Source organism: Ambystoma mexicanum, chromosome 4p (genome assembly GCF_040938575.1).
Source record: "Ambystoma mexicanum isolate Mex_15411 chromosome 4p, UKY_AmexF1_1, whole genome shotgun sequence".
Lineage (NCBI taxonomy): Eukaryota > Metazoa > Chordata > Amphibia > Caudata > Ambystomatidae > Ambystoma > Ambystoma mexicanum.
The window spans coordinates 1,082,278,513-1,082,292,908 of NC_090927.1; positions in this window are offsets into that span (position 1 = coordinate 1,082,278,513).

Genomic DNA, 14,396 nt, shown 5'->3' on the forward strand with positions numbered 1-14,396 from the left:
TCCTGCAAGGATCCATCCTGTCCTTGTGATCTTCAATCTTTACATGAAATCACTCTGAACTCTCCTCTCTCCACACAACATCCACATTCACCAATATTCAGATGACACGCAGCTCTACCACAAGATACCCTCCATCCAAGACATAGGCTCAAGGAGTGCCTCACACTGATTTAGTCCTGGATGTCCAGTGCTTACCTGAAGCTCCACCCCTCCAAGACTGAATTCCTACTGCTGAGCAACACCACTGAGCACCCTGATATCCAGACATGGCTCTCTGCTATGAATCTCAAGGGATTCACAAGCCAGCTGGCCCGCTGTGCTAAGTCCCTTGGGTTAAACATCGACAGACACAAAAAGCATATAGCAAGGAAGACACAAACGGCCTGGTACCAACTTTCTGTCCTGTGGAGAATCAAGCCCTTAATCCCAGAAACAACTCCAAATGCGCTGTCCAAGCCTTGGTCCTCTCCTACCATGATGGTGGTGGCAGTGCCCTTTTGGAATGTGTTCTGGTGACTACCATGGCACCTCTTAAATGTGTCCTGCATGTTGCAGCAAGACTCATAAAAGAAGTCAGCAAATTCAACCACATCACCCTGCCCCCCATGGAACAGCAGTGGCTCCAACTGCAAGCCTGTATCATCTTCAAATCCTGTTGCATCTTCTACAAGGCTTTCATCCTGAAGTCCCCAGTCTACCTCACCGAGAAACTCAGCATCTCTGGAGGCCTGCGATCCACCCGAAGTAAGGAAATGAGCAGACTTGAATTATGGCAGAGCAGGAAGGAAAGAACCAGAAGGCCGGCATTTTCTGTCTATGCTCCAAGACTCTAGAACTCCTCCTTTTCAACATCAAACTCGCCCCATCATTTCTACAGTTCTGGTAAGAGCTCAAGACCTTCCTCTTCAAAGAATGGCTCTTCCATAACACCTAGGTCCACACACCCTGCACTACCCACCATACCCAAGACTCGGTGATCTGCTCCCCAATGGCTTCCCCCCATACTGTCAATTGCCGAACCTCCCCGGTTAGTTCCCTGCTCCCTTTTTCTCTGTATGTATGTATGTATGTATTTAATTTTTGTATAGCGCCGGTAGCCCACGGGCATCAGGGCGCTAGTACATAAAACACTGATACTGCAAGACGGACAACAAGTACGAGACGGACGATGAGTACAAATAGCTACTGCCTAAAGAATGTCCCTGAGAGATGGCCTTCCCCCGAATTCTCATCTAAAGAGGTGTGTCTTCAGCATCTTCCTAAACGCGGAGTGATTAACTTCAGACCTAAGGGATTCGGGGACGCTGTTCCACAATTTAGGAGCCAGCACAAGAAAAGATCTGCCCAGCCCGGTTTTTAGCTTGTACTTGGGCACGTTCAAGAGGCATTTTCCACCCGAGCATAGATTTCTACTGGGGTTGTAGGGCCCTACACATGTTTTCAAGTAGGCAGGCGCTGTGCCATAAAGGCACTTGTGTACCAGGCAGAGAGGCTTGAACTTAATGCGCTCTTCTACTCTGAGCCAGTGCAGAGCAAGCCTCTCTTCAGTAACATGGTCTTTCCTTTTCAGATTTTTCACTAACCTGACCGCGTTGTTCTGGATCACCTGACAACTAGATAGATCCTTGGATGAGGCCCCCAACAGCAGAACATTCCCGTAGTCGAGCCATGAGTGAATAATGGCTCTGGCTATCGTTGCCCTGTTTTCCTTATTAAGCAGTGGCTTAATTGCTTTCATAAGCCTGAGATAGTACGCTGTGTTTTTTTGGAGGAAACTGGTCTGGGCGTGAGAGTCGACCACTGACTCGACTATCATACCCAGAGTCTTCACCTTGGGAACCACCTGAATAGTGGCGTTTTTAATTTGGAATGAGTTGTACTCTGCCCCTAGTTTTTCCAACTGACGACTGGAGCCAAACAACATCAGTTCGGTTTTTGAATCGTTCAGGCACATCCAGTTTGCCTGCATCCAGTCATCTATTAACTTGTAAACCCTACTGATCACTTCACTGTCCGTGGCATGATTCCTACCCCCCAACTCCAATATAAGTTGGGTGTCGTCTGCGTAATTTGTAAACGACACTCCGGCTTTCACCAGAAGGCTACACAAAGTGCGCATATATATGTTGAACAGCATTGGAGATAAGCTGGCCCCTTGAGGCACTCCGAATAAGATGTCACATGGGTCGGAGAAACTGCTACCCCAGTGTACTCTCGATTGGCGGTTGGAAAGAAAGGATAGGAGCCAATCAATAGCTCCCTCCGAGCAACCAACATTCTCTCTAAGCGCCTTGATGAGTAGGTGGTGATCCACCAAATCAAATGCGGCACTAAGGTCTAGGAGCATCAGCATCCCCAATTTGTTATCGTCCAGCAAAGTAAGCATCTGATTCTGCAAGTCTAGCATGGCTGTTTCAGTGCTGTGGAATGCTATGAAGCCAGATTGTTGCTGGTGCAGAATCTCCTGGTTCTCTACAAAGTATTGGAGTTGCTGTGTTGCTACCTTATCTAACAGTTTGAGAACAAAATTCGAGTTGGTTATGGGACGAAGGTTCGCGGGATCTTTAGGATCTAGGCCCGCTTTTTTAACAAGTGGGGTGATAGTGACTTTCCTCAGATCTTTAGGCACCATGCCCTCTTGAAACGAAGCATTCACTATTCTCCGGAGGATGGGAGCAAATATATCCTTGTGTTGGAGAATAATACCAGGGTGCAGGATATTTTCTGCGCAGGTGGTAGGTTTCATGTTTTTCAGCACCTCTAGCATATCTGCTTCTGAGATAGGGTCGAATTTAAAAAGTTGTTCTCTGGCAGATACTTTCACTTCAGTGGGGCAGATCTCCTGATTTGAAGAAGTTCTGGCCTTAATGTTTTGTCTCGCCTTTTCTGTTTTGGCTTGAAATGCATTGAGCACCGTATTACAGTCCTCCTCAGATGGCGTGAATGGGGGAGTAAGGGATGCAGGTTTTTCTCTGCTTCACTCAATATGTTCTTCCCCCTATGATTGTAAAGTGCTCCCAAAGCTAGGTGTGCATAGAATACCCTAATAATAATCATGATAATAATTATAATAATTATAATAATCACTTGAAGAGGGTCAGACCTTTGTAAATTATTATTATTTTTGTAGCTTGATAGACAATGATGCATTTGAACCATTGCTTTTTCAGTTTAGTCAATAGGATTTTCATTGATACCTTCACTTATCTGTATGGGCTTCCACCAATACTTTAGATTTGGCAATTTGCCAAGATGTAATACAAACACCATGCTTTAAAAGTGTTGTTTGTCTGTAAAACTTGCCTGGCCCTTTGCAGGAGAGTAACACACTGCTTTTGCTGTCACCAGCTCACCCTAGGATGCCTTCACGCAGTGTCTAAAATGAATACATATCCTTGGCAAAGTGCACTGAGATATTTGCTCCCTGGTATTCACATTACAATACTTGCTAATTGGTGAATGGGTGTTTCCCTGCTATCTGAATTGGCCCCTGCTAACATTTTTCCATCTCCCACCATTACTGACATTACATCTCACCTCACCACTTTACACCAGATGCAATGACTAGAAACTCCACAAAACACAGACCCAGCATGCACAAACTGTTTCAGTTCGCCAAACAATTGGTGCAGATCCCAAAGTGGCAAGAGACAATAACAAGGGCAGCAGTACTCCCGCCATGTAAAATCCAAAAGTGTAGCAAATCATAACATACCATGGCATGCCATAGCATAACATACCATGCATGTTCTTGTCTTAAGCATCAATACTTTCTAAACATACAGTAGCTGTTTTCACCCATAGTCAAAATCAACCCTTTATCTCTGTGAAAATCCCCAGGTTAGTAGCTTATCATATCTTGAGTGAAGCAGAGAGCCAATGGGCAACTGAAAGAGCGGTGGAAGCTGCCATCTAGAATCTTTCTTCTGGGTGTCATCCTCCCACCTAAACAAATGTTGATGCAAGGTTTACCATTGGGATCCATTTGCAGGTAGACCGCGAGGCTCCGTGCACATGCATCAACATACAGGAACCTGGAATATTTGCTGGAGCCCTGAACCTGCCATTATTTCCTTACAGTAGCCCACTGTGTATGCTAAACTAGTAATTCTTCATTACCCCACTGGCAATCCCCACACCCCAATCTCCATTAAGCCATACACTGCACGCCATCTTCTGTCACATGCACAGGCTTTGATTAGCGGTGTGATTGCCCAGCAAGGTTCTGTAGTCTAAAGGCATGGATGTGTATGCACATGGGTGTAATTTTAGGGGGGCAAGGGAGTTTGTCCCCCACCTTTTTGGACACAGCATTTTGTCCTCCACATTTGGTAGGGGTCTCCAATCCTTTGCATGTCATGCCCCTCCCAACAATTTCAGCTAAATTACTCCACTGAGTACGCACTTGGCCAATCATACCCTTCTAGTAAAACGTTATTCCAATATATGTCCATCGGTCAAACCCACCGGCATATCCAACAGGTGAGCCCCTTTCCTCAGTCCATCCATCCGGATCTTCTCACAGGTCGGACCCGCTGAGCATCTCCCCAAGGCATTAAAATAGTACAGTCCCCCTCAGGACAATGAAAAAGGCCATTGCCCTTAGGACATCTCCAAGAATGACCCCCACCACCGAATTGACCAATTCATTGCCACAGCCGATTTCCTGAACCGAACCTGTGTAAGAAAAAGCCTCACCCAAAAAATACAGAAATGCTCAAGATGCAAAGATAGCATGCATGAAAGATCTGCTCATGCCGTTAGCGTGCGGGTAGGAGTGCCAATTGCACTTGGCTCCCAATATTGGGGCTTATAATGTTTCCAGTGAATTTTGTGCAAAGGGTAATACTGTTCATATATAATAGGGCAAGGGCAGGTAAGGAATACAGCTAAACACCGAAGTTGGATCAGGAGTGATGCTGAACCCTGAGTGGTGCGGGACCACGAGTGAGCCAAGAGTGGAGCGTGTATGCCTCTGGACCAGCGGTAGCACAGAACTGCTGCAAATCCGGGACTGCCAGAGTAGTTGTGCGAGAGTGGTGCCCCGCCTGAATGGCTTAGGAGTGTTGCCAGGCCTGTAGGGGGGCAGGTTTGGTGAGAAATAGAACACAGGCTACACAGAGCTGCCTAGAATATTGTGAGGTCTTCATGGGGCGGCACTAGCCGGTCTTTCAGAGCGTGCGTTATTTCAATGCAGCCTCAACATTGTACAAGTGGCTTCATTAGGAATAATTATCCATAAACTAAATTAAAAAACAACGACCCCAAATCTCATTGCATCCAATAAGTGGATCTCATCTGCTTTCTGGATTGGAAATGCTCTCAAGCGATGTGCTGGTGTTGGCAACACTGTGCCGCCAACTATATATAGTGAGTTAGAGAGGCTTGACGTCACAGCCCCAATTGTGCAGGCTTAGGGACGGGGCAGGGGTGACACCTTCAATGACAGAGAGACAGGTACGCACGTTGTGCCATGGGGAGTGAAGAGGGCACTACTCGCTAGCGTCAAAATATCTCTCTGACATGCGGAGCGGATAAAGGGTCACTTGTCGCACTCGATGGGGTTCATTTTTCAGCCTTCCCGTTTTTTTGTGGGGGCACCGGGTCGTGCTGGGCTCCCACCTCCATACGCTCATGGAGTCACGCAAAGGAGCCTTGAGTTGCAGTGATAACTGGTGCACAGCTGGTTCTTCTTCTTGCTGATAGATTTTTATCCATCAGCAGTGATTTTTGGATACCGAGGCTTGAGTCTCATTACTCCATCTTCTCGGGTTGAGTATGTAGTCGTGGGTTTGTATTCTTATTGGAACTGGCGCACAGGAAGCTGTGGGTCCCTTTTATTGAGCTTGTGGGACACGTGTCACAAACACGTGACACTGCACGAGCCGTGGGTGGGGCCGCACATCATTACATCCCATGCCAAGTGTAAATAACAAGAAATTACATGATGCAAAATTATATATATAGCACCAAACACTTACATTACAAATTGTTTCTTTGATCACATAGAATTGTAAACACATTCGGATCAGTCAGTTATTCATAGGGCTGCAAAACAAGTCACATACATCTAACACTCAGCCAGTGGCGCACTGGGCATTGCACACACATACAAATACTTTATTAGTCCAGGAGACCCATGACATGCACCTTTACTGAATCAATTTTAAGCATTTTGGACATGACGGAAAACAACTTTTGCTGGGTCCACTGTAAAGATGGTGGACATGTGGATCCCAACTATTTACTGCGCCCACTTTAATCCTCTGGAACATGAGGGATCACAGCTTCAAAACACACCATAGTTCACTGGGCCAAACACACTTGGGCACTAGCACTGTATTAGTTCAAGCCCGGGACAGTTTAGAGCACATTTGACAAACCGGGACAGCCACGGTCGGGGACACCAGGGCCACGTCGGCTGCAGTTCATTGGTGGTGGCGGTGAGACAGTTGTTCCGGTGCTTTGATCATTCACAGGCAAACCTTCAGGAGGTGGTAGATGGTATTTGGGGCGAACATTCCGTCAGCCCCCTTGTGGGCAGCTCTCTTCGGGATTCTTGCTGGCATTCTACACAGGGCTTGCAACACCAGCCCAGCACAATGACTCAGCATGGTAATGAGTCATCACTGTAAGGGGGAAGGTGGTGACAGGCAGCGAGATGCTGGTGGCAGGGACGCTGGGCCATGCTACACATGCACTCCTCCAGGCAAAGGGACTTCATTAAATGTGTCGGCCGGGGCCACACCAAGTCCCCACTTCCCTAGATGGGCGATGCTTTACCCCTGTGGCAGCAGAGGACCCGTGCCACCGCTCCATCTCTCAGGCAGGAGATTTGCATACTATAGTGTGGCAGAGGCCGCACCGCTCCTTCTCTCCCCCGGGAGGGAAGCTCTTCAATTCTTCATTGCGGCATTGCACCACTCTCCTCAGCATGGCAGTTCTGCCGCTGTTCCTCTCCCCCAGGCGGGATATTCACCATCCATGCAGCGGCAGTCCATGCTGAACCTCTTCCCCTAGGCAGGAGTTCAATATATGCCCATGCAGCGGTCCTCACCCCGTTGCTCCTTTCCCACAGGTGGGAGCCTTGCGCATGACAATGCGGCAACGGTGCTTGCCGCGCCTTATCCCTCAGGTAGGAGTGGAACATGCATTGATGTGGCAGCGTTCATCGCCACACCACTCCTCTACCCCAGGTGGGAGTCTTTTTCTGTGGCTCTGTTTCTGGCCACAAACACAAAGTGGAGCGACACAAGCACACACCAAGGACTCCGGGGCCTGCGCCCGCTTGCAATGGTAACTCGTCGAGGGGACCGACGGTCATCAGCAAGGTTGACAGTCTTCTTAAAATCTGCATGGTGGATCTGGTTGTGCATCAGGGAGGCCGGCGCCCAGAAGGGCGCGATGGCCCTGAGTGCCGCGCCAGCTCCAGTCGGAGCACGTTTGGTGATGCTGGCAGCATGGCAGCAGCAAACTGAGCCCCTTGATGCTCGGGATCAGCGGGGCGCTGCATTCCAACTTCTTTGCCTTTGGTGTGGGGCACACGGTTGTGCCGGGCCCCCACTTGCATGCGCTCATGGAGTCAGACACAAGAGTCTTGAGTTGCAGTGATAACTGGTGCACGGGAAGCCGCGCGCCCCTTTTATTGAGCTCATGACTTCATGAACCACATGCCACCAACACGTTACACTGCACGAGCCCTGGATGGGGCTGCAAATCATTACACTCGTCACAGTTAAATGTTGCTCTCCCTCCATTTTAGCGATGGCAAGCTCCGCTGGGGAGCGTAGTGTGTCTATCAGCGCTCATGATCACTGCTAATGTGGGCTTTAATGAGCCTGCCCGTGGAGCTGTCTAGTCCTTTTAGCGAGGACATGTGACAGATGCATAACATGACAGCAGAAGGTGGCAGCCGTGCCAGCTCCTACTTCAGGCACCAACTGCGGTGCCAACTAGAATCAGCCAGGCTGGATAACCTTATCGATGTTTCACATGCCACAGAGAGTGAGTGCCAGGCTCCTCATGCTAAATTAATTTTCTTTGGATGCGTAAAAGTTGTGTGTTTGCCATGCTGCCCGGCTGCTTGTTTTTGCCGCATTTAACCCTTCCTTATCCATCCTGCTGAGAAGGATGCAGGCTCGACATAGGGGAAAGGGGTGGTATGGGAGATACCTGCATTCAGTGTGCAGCACAGAATGCCATGCTAGGTTTCTCATACAGCAACCATACCATACACAATCATACCTCAACACCACGTGATGGCTACCAACCGAAAACGCACCTACGCTCAGTGACTGGTTTCTCCGAACTGAAGCTGCCACCATCACAACAAAGCTCGCTTGCTCTTCTCGCTCTCGATCCCAGTAACATACTCGCAACCCTCGTTCCATTGTAAATCTAACAGAGCGCCAAGAGACCACGCAAGTGGTAAAAGTGCGTGGTACAAGACCCATTAGCATTAACATATGCCACCTGAGCGGGGAGAAGAACGAGAAACGGTGAAGGGGAAAAGTAAATGGAGGAAAATATAAACCAGGGTATATTCACGTAGGAAACTGGTGCTGTGCCCTCCTGATCAGTCTTTGGGTTCCCCAAAGATACTGTCCTTTGGATTCTAATGCAGATATATTGACTAGTGCCTCATACAGCATACAGGCACTATAATGCCTCCAGCTGTCCCGCTGATTGGACAGGGCCGCTCAAAGAGATGAGCCACCTCAGGTCTCTCCACCTGGGTGGGGGAATGGTTATGCAAAAATACATATTTACAGCTTTTCTTTTAAAAACGAATGACCATGTTCTCAAATAATAAGCAGTCACACAAAAATATAATATAAATAGCTTATTACGTATGCCACTGAGGGATTCAAACTGGTCTAAGTTCTCAGTTGTCTTATGTATTCGTTCTTCGTGCTTCTTTACCAACATTGCCTTGGATCTTTCGGGAGAAGTGCTTTGTCAAAAAACACACACAAGGGAAAATGAGGATGTTTCTGCTGTCTTGGGTTGCGATATTGCCTGTAGACTAGAGGCTCATGGATCTAGGCCCAACCTTCACTAGAGCATAGTTGCAGGGGATGGCCCGGGAAAGTCCACCCCTCACCTCGGCAATGCCCCCCCACTCATGTTAGGGGGGCTTCCTCTCAAGCCTGTTTCACTATGTAGCCCTTGCACCCTCCTTTTCCCACTCCTCCCTCTGCATTCCCATAATCCCTCTAACTACCTTTCCGGTCCCGGCTCTACCATTACTGGTATCTAGTGTTTCCATCGAAAAGGTTTCCAATTAAACCTTTTCCATCGACACATATCCATCGAAAATATATGGATTAAATACATATGAGTGTAGGGTGAAGGGTTAATTTTCGTTGGGGTTGGTTTTTAAGGGTAAAAACCAGGGGGTTGGGGTGGGCCCAAAAAAAAAATACAAAAAATGCATTTGATGAACATATTTTCGATGAATAGGTTTCGATGCAAAAAACTTTCGTTAAAAAGTTTTCGTTTGAAAGACCATAAACCGCGATTGCTGTCTCTTGGCTGCCGTCTGAAGTACAAGGTACCGCGTGTCAGACCATGCGCGACGCGCATGTGTGCAACCATGTGGTCTGGGGAACACCATCAAGGTACATATTAAATGGATTCATCTCAGGGCCCACCCAGCCACATTCGAATCCCTGTAGGACATTTGGTGGGGAATGGTCCTGACTAAAGATGTTAGGCACTATGGCATTTGGATCCATGTGGAGGAATTATAGGCCAGGCCTTAGGGGATGGGTTTGGCACAGCTACATTCAGATGTCTGGGGGAAGTCAAGGGCAACCTGGTCCAGGGCATACTGTAAAGTGGGTTAGTCTCACAATCTATATTTACGCTCTTAAATGAGATATGACTGACTTAACTCCTGACAGCTGTCCTCTCTATGTAGCAGCTCTCCATGGGGGAGTCTCTTTTCAACTCTCCCCACACTCTTCGCTCTATAGGCTCGGACTCTTAGCTCGGCCTCACATCACACGATTCCCCTTGGCTAGGTCCTGCCAAAAACCTTCCAAAAGATATCGGTTCATGCTTCCCTTTTTGGCCAGGCTGTTCCTAAGGTATTGAAATAGATATTGATATTTTATTTGTATCGCGCTCGTACACAAGCGTTTCAGAGCGCGACAAGGCAAGGGAGGGGAACAAGGGTGAACACACAACGATCTTACTAAATGACATAATTTAGATATCTGGATAAAAAAATACCTGTGGAACACTAGCTACCTTTACCTTGCAGGGAAATCCTAAACTCCATTTCTGAATGCAGGCTGTGCAAGCGGACTAAATGGTTACCCACTTTGAGATGCCCAATGCGTGAACTAACACCTCCCAGTAGAGGTGAACAGGTAAATTGACATGGAAGAGAAAATATGGGTGGCAGTGAAAGAAGACAGGGACCTGACAGCATGTTGCTAATAAGGAGCACAGGGAGTGAGCTACCCACATATAGAGGTGAGAGGCAAGCAGAGAATGGCCCATTTTATCCTTTGCATGCACAGATTCCCGGCCAGAGCTGAGGGCACTGCCAGGTACACGCACTCACCCTGATTTCAAGTGGACGGGTAAAGAGATCAGAGTTCACGGGGGCGGGGGGAACTCTTCAGGTTGCATGTCTTTTTGTTATCTATTAATCCCAGAGCCCCAGGGCATTACTATCAGGGACTGGGATGGGAATTCTGCAACCACAAAGCTATCATAGTGTACAGAGTACATGAACTCTGAGCCAGTGCATGCAAAGCAAAGATTGACGCCGACCATTGATTGGGCGCCATTGAGCAGTTCACCGTAGCTTGATGTCATTGATGTGTAGCACGATCACCAGTAATAACATTTCTTGCTGTTTCCAAATCTCTTTTCCTAATTGTTTTTCGATCAGAAAAGATGGCTAATGAGATATTAACAAATGATATGGACAGATGTCACAATTACACCGAGCCACGCAAGCAAATGATATCCACTGCTGAGTCCCCAACAAGTAAACTAATTGCTGCATATAAGGAGCACCCCTGTTGGTCCATCAGTGATGTTTAACGGATGAAATGTTTGGGTATCATTTTCACTTTTTAGCTGTGAAAGGGTCTCTTTCTCCCCCAGGTACCTCAGTGAACATTCTGTCACAATGCAAACACTGGGCAAAGTTGTTCATTGATGAAGAATGAACGGGCACAATTGGTAGAAAAATAAAAAGTTTCCTTCCTCGCTAAATAATAGAACACATTGCATATTAGAGCTAGCAATCTGCCAACAAAGTGCCAATATTCGGGGGGGAAAGATAAGTGAACAAAAACAGATGGACGATAATTCTGGTTGCACAGCATATTACGAGAGCAGTTCCATTCATCTACACGAGGCTGTAATCTGTGGTTCTCCAGATATTGTGAACTGGAACATGATCCCTCACAAGTGAACATGCTGGGTAAGGATGATTAACTATTATAATGATAATTGTTATTTTATAACGTGTTTAATACCAAAGAGTTTTCTAAGTGTGGACCTGAGATTCGAACCTGTGTTACTTTGCGTCGTCTCGCTTCCAAGACGAGCACATTGCCTCTCAGCTTTTCTACCGGTGCAAAAATGTTGTACAAAACGTATGTCTGCCACTAAACCTGTAAAAAGTCTGGCGAGCCAAAGATTGCAGGACCCTGATCTATTCCTTTCTTACTATCGTCTTTCCTATCTCTCTGACAAAAAGGTGTCATTAGGAATGCACCTTTCTGCGAATTTCTTAGAGCAAGAAGACATTGCAGTAGTATAGAATCCTTTCAAAGACAATGAGATACTTTAAGAACAAGGTTTGCACAAAGATGTTATGACAAAATGGTAATTGAACATGCAGAAGCCAAAGCGTCTGCACGGAAGAGAAAAGAATGTTTGATTCTTCAATGTCAGATAGGATATAAGCTAGAGGAATGTTGGTTCATTATGCAATACTGCACACAAAGTAACCAAGTGTGTAAATATTGAATAATCACTGGTGTATGCTAATGTTAGACACGGAGCTACATCAGTACATTGACACAAAACTTACAATTGTATTCAGGAAAGCAAAAACAACAGGACATTTGGTAGCTCCCAGATTCCTCAAGAACGAAAAGAAACAAACAAACAGAAGGACACGGTTAAACACAGAAAAACAGGGATTCCAGAAATGTGGAGATTGGCATTTTTGCAAATACACTGAAAAGAAAAGCACTTTTGTGACAATGATAAAAAGTCGATGATAATTACAGAATTTATCAACTGTAAAATGTTGTATGTGGTATATGTAATAACTTGTATCTGTGGGGAAATCTACGTAGGTAGTATGATTAGACCTGTAAAGCTAAGGATTTACGTGCATTTCAGAACCATAAGAACGCAAGATATTAGACAGCCCCTGGTTCTGCACTGGAGGATGGAGCATGAAGGAGCTCATCGTGGAGCTATGAATCTGAAAGGTGGAGGAGATTGAGAAAACAATCTGAGACAACAAGAAGCCAGATTGGGTTTTTTCACATACGCTGAAAGGATTAAATCTAGATCATGAGCTCTACTCATTTTTAGGCTAAAATGCAGGATTCAAGAGTATGGTGAATTTGTATTTATTAAATTTATTGAAGGGGAAAAACTTCCCCTTCAATGCGTAAGATTGAGCTACTTCAAAAAATAAAATATGGGAACCAATTGCACAAATGACAAACCTAATTTCTATAAAAAATGTGACGGTCATAGATGTGAAAGCACGGTCCTGAAAAATAATACATTAAAACATTATAGATTTGTTTTTAATATATAGATGATGTAATTGGTTCTATGGCCATATAAAGTATATATAAATAAAATATTGGTTTGACCACACACACAATACCAGCTAATTCATTTATTCAAATACACACCATTATGTGTGTCAACAAGGGGAGTTCATAAAGTAAATGTGCTTCTACAGAGACATAATGGTTAGATAAACCAAACGGATGTGCTTGGAACAACCTAGTCCGGTTTTGATTGTTACAAGTAAGTGATACTAAAAACGGATTCCAAATTGGCACGTGTTACATGCAAAGCCAAACAGCAGATGCTAAGTGTGTGTGGTTTATGTATGAAATGATTGATCTACATGAGAAATACATGAGAGGCACATTATTTTGGTTTTCAATAGCATTGTTGGAGCACATTGTGGGAATTGTTTGAATTTGTGTAGTTCATCGAAGATGTGTTCAGGTTTGGTGCCAAACGGGTTTTGCAACACACATAGTTCTTCCAGGGGGAGCTTTCAGAAATATAGGAACAGATCAGGGGCCTCCAAACTTTGCTGCAGACACAGCCGATCAGACATACAATATCTTTCTAGTACCTAGAATGTCCATTAACAGCGATTGCCTAAAAGTAAGTGCAACACGGATCTGATTGGTACCTGTAGAGAGTCTGAGTGTTTCAAAGCAGCAATCCAGGCACCAGGACTTGCTGTTGTCAGCTCCAGTCATGATGGAGCATGGCGAGGCCTTGCGATCCAACATCCTTGCAACCCCTGGCAATCCCACCTTGCCACCCTGTCATCCCTTCCAAGAGCGTTATTGTCCTTGGCATTGTGTAGATGGTTTCTGCCCTCTGTCTCAGCTTGATTGTCCCTGAAAGGTTTTATATCTACTTGTCTTCTCTGGTTTCATTTATATGATTTACTCACCTTAAATTATACAAGAATATAATTATTTTGTTAGCTATTTGGGCAGCACTGACCCCTACTCCAGATGAAGGGAAAAATCGCCCCACTGCATTGCGTTACATTGTGTTGTTTAGATGTTATTCCATTGTACGTTGTGTCCTGTGGTTTTTATAGAGGGACAACGTGGTTCCAAGAGAGGCAGAAACCTCTGTTTGATGTTAGTGCTCATACTCGTGTTCAGAGATTGAGTGCCTGGACTGACCTTCTGGTGTCAACTGATGGAATGTGACAGAGATACAAATGGCCATTTCTCCTCTGTAGGGTACAGAGAGCTGTACATTGCATTGACCGTAGACTAATAGAACAGGTTATTTGGTCTTGTTTGCTGTTAGTTGACGGGCTTCCAACCCTTTGGCAGATGCAGCTGTTGGGCAGATAGCTCAAGCCACTGGCTTGCCTTTGGACAGGACCCTGCCATGTGACATGGGTTCAATATCCCAGTTGGGTAGTCTTAGTCCAAGGTCAATACATTCAGTGTCACAAGTTGGTAATGCTAACATCAATTAATATAGTGCTTAAAAACTGCACGATTCTAATATAAAGTGCTGCATAAACTGCATATGTATTAGGTAACCTGGTTATCAAACTCATATCCCCTCAAAATTGGTGATGTTAAAGAACAGCACAGTGACCGTGGAAAGACAAGTACACTGCAAATGTC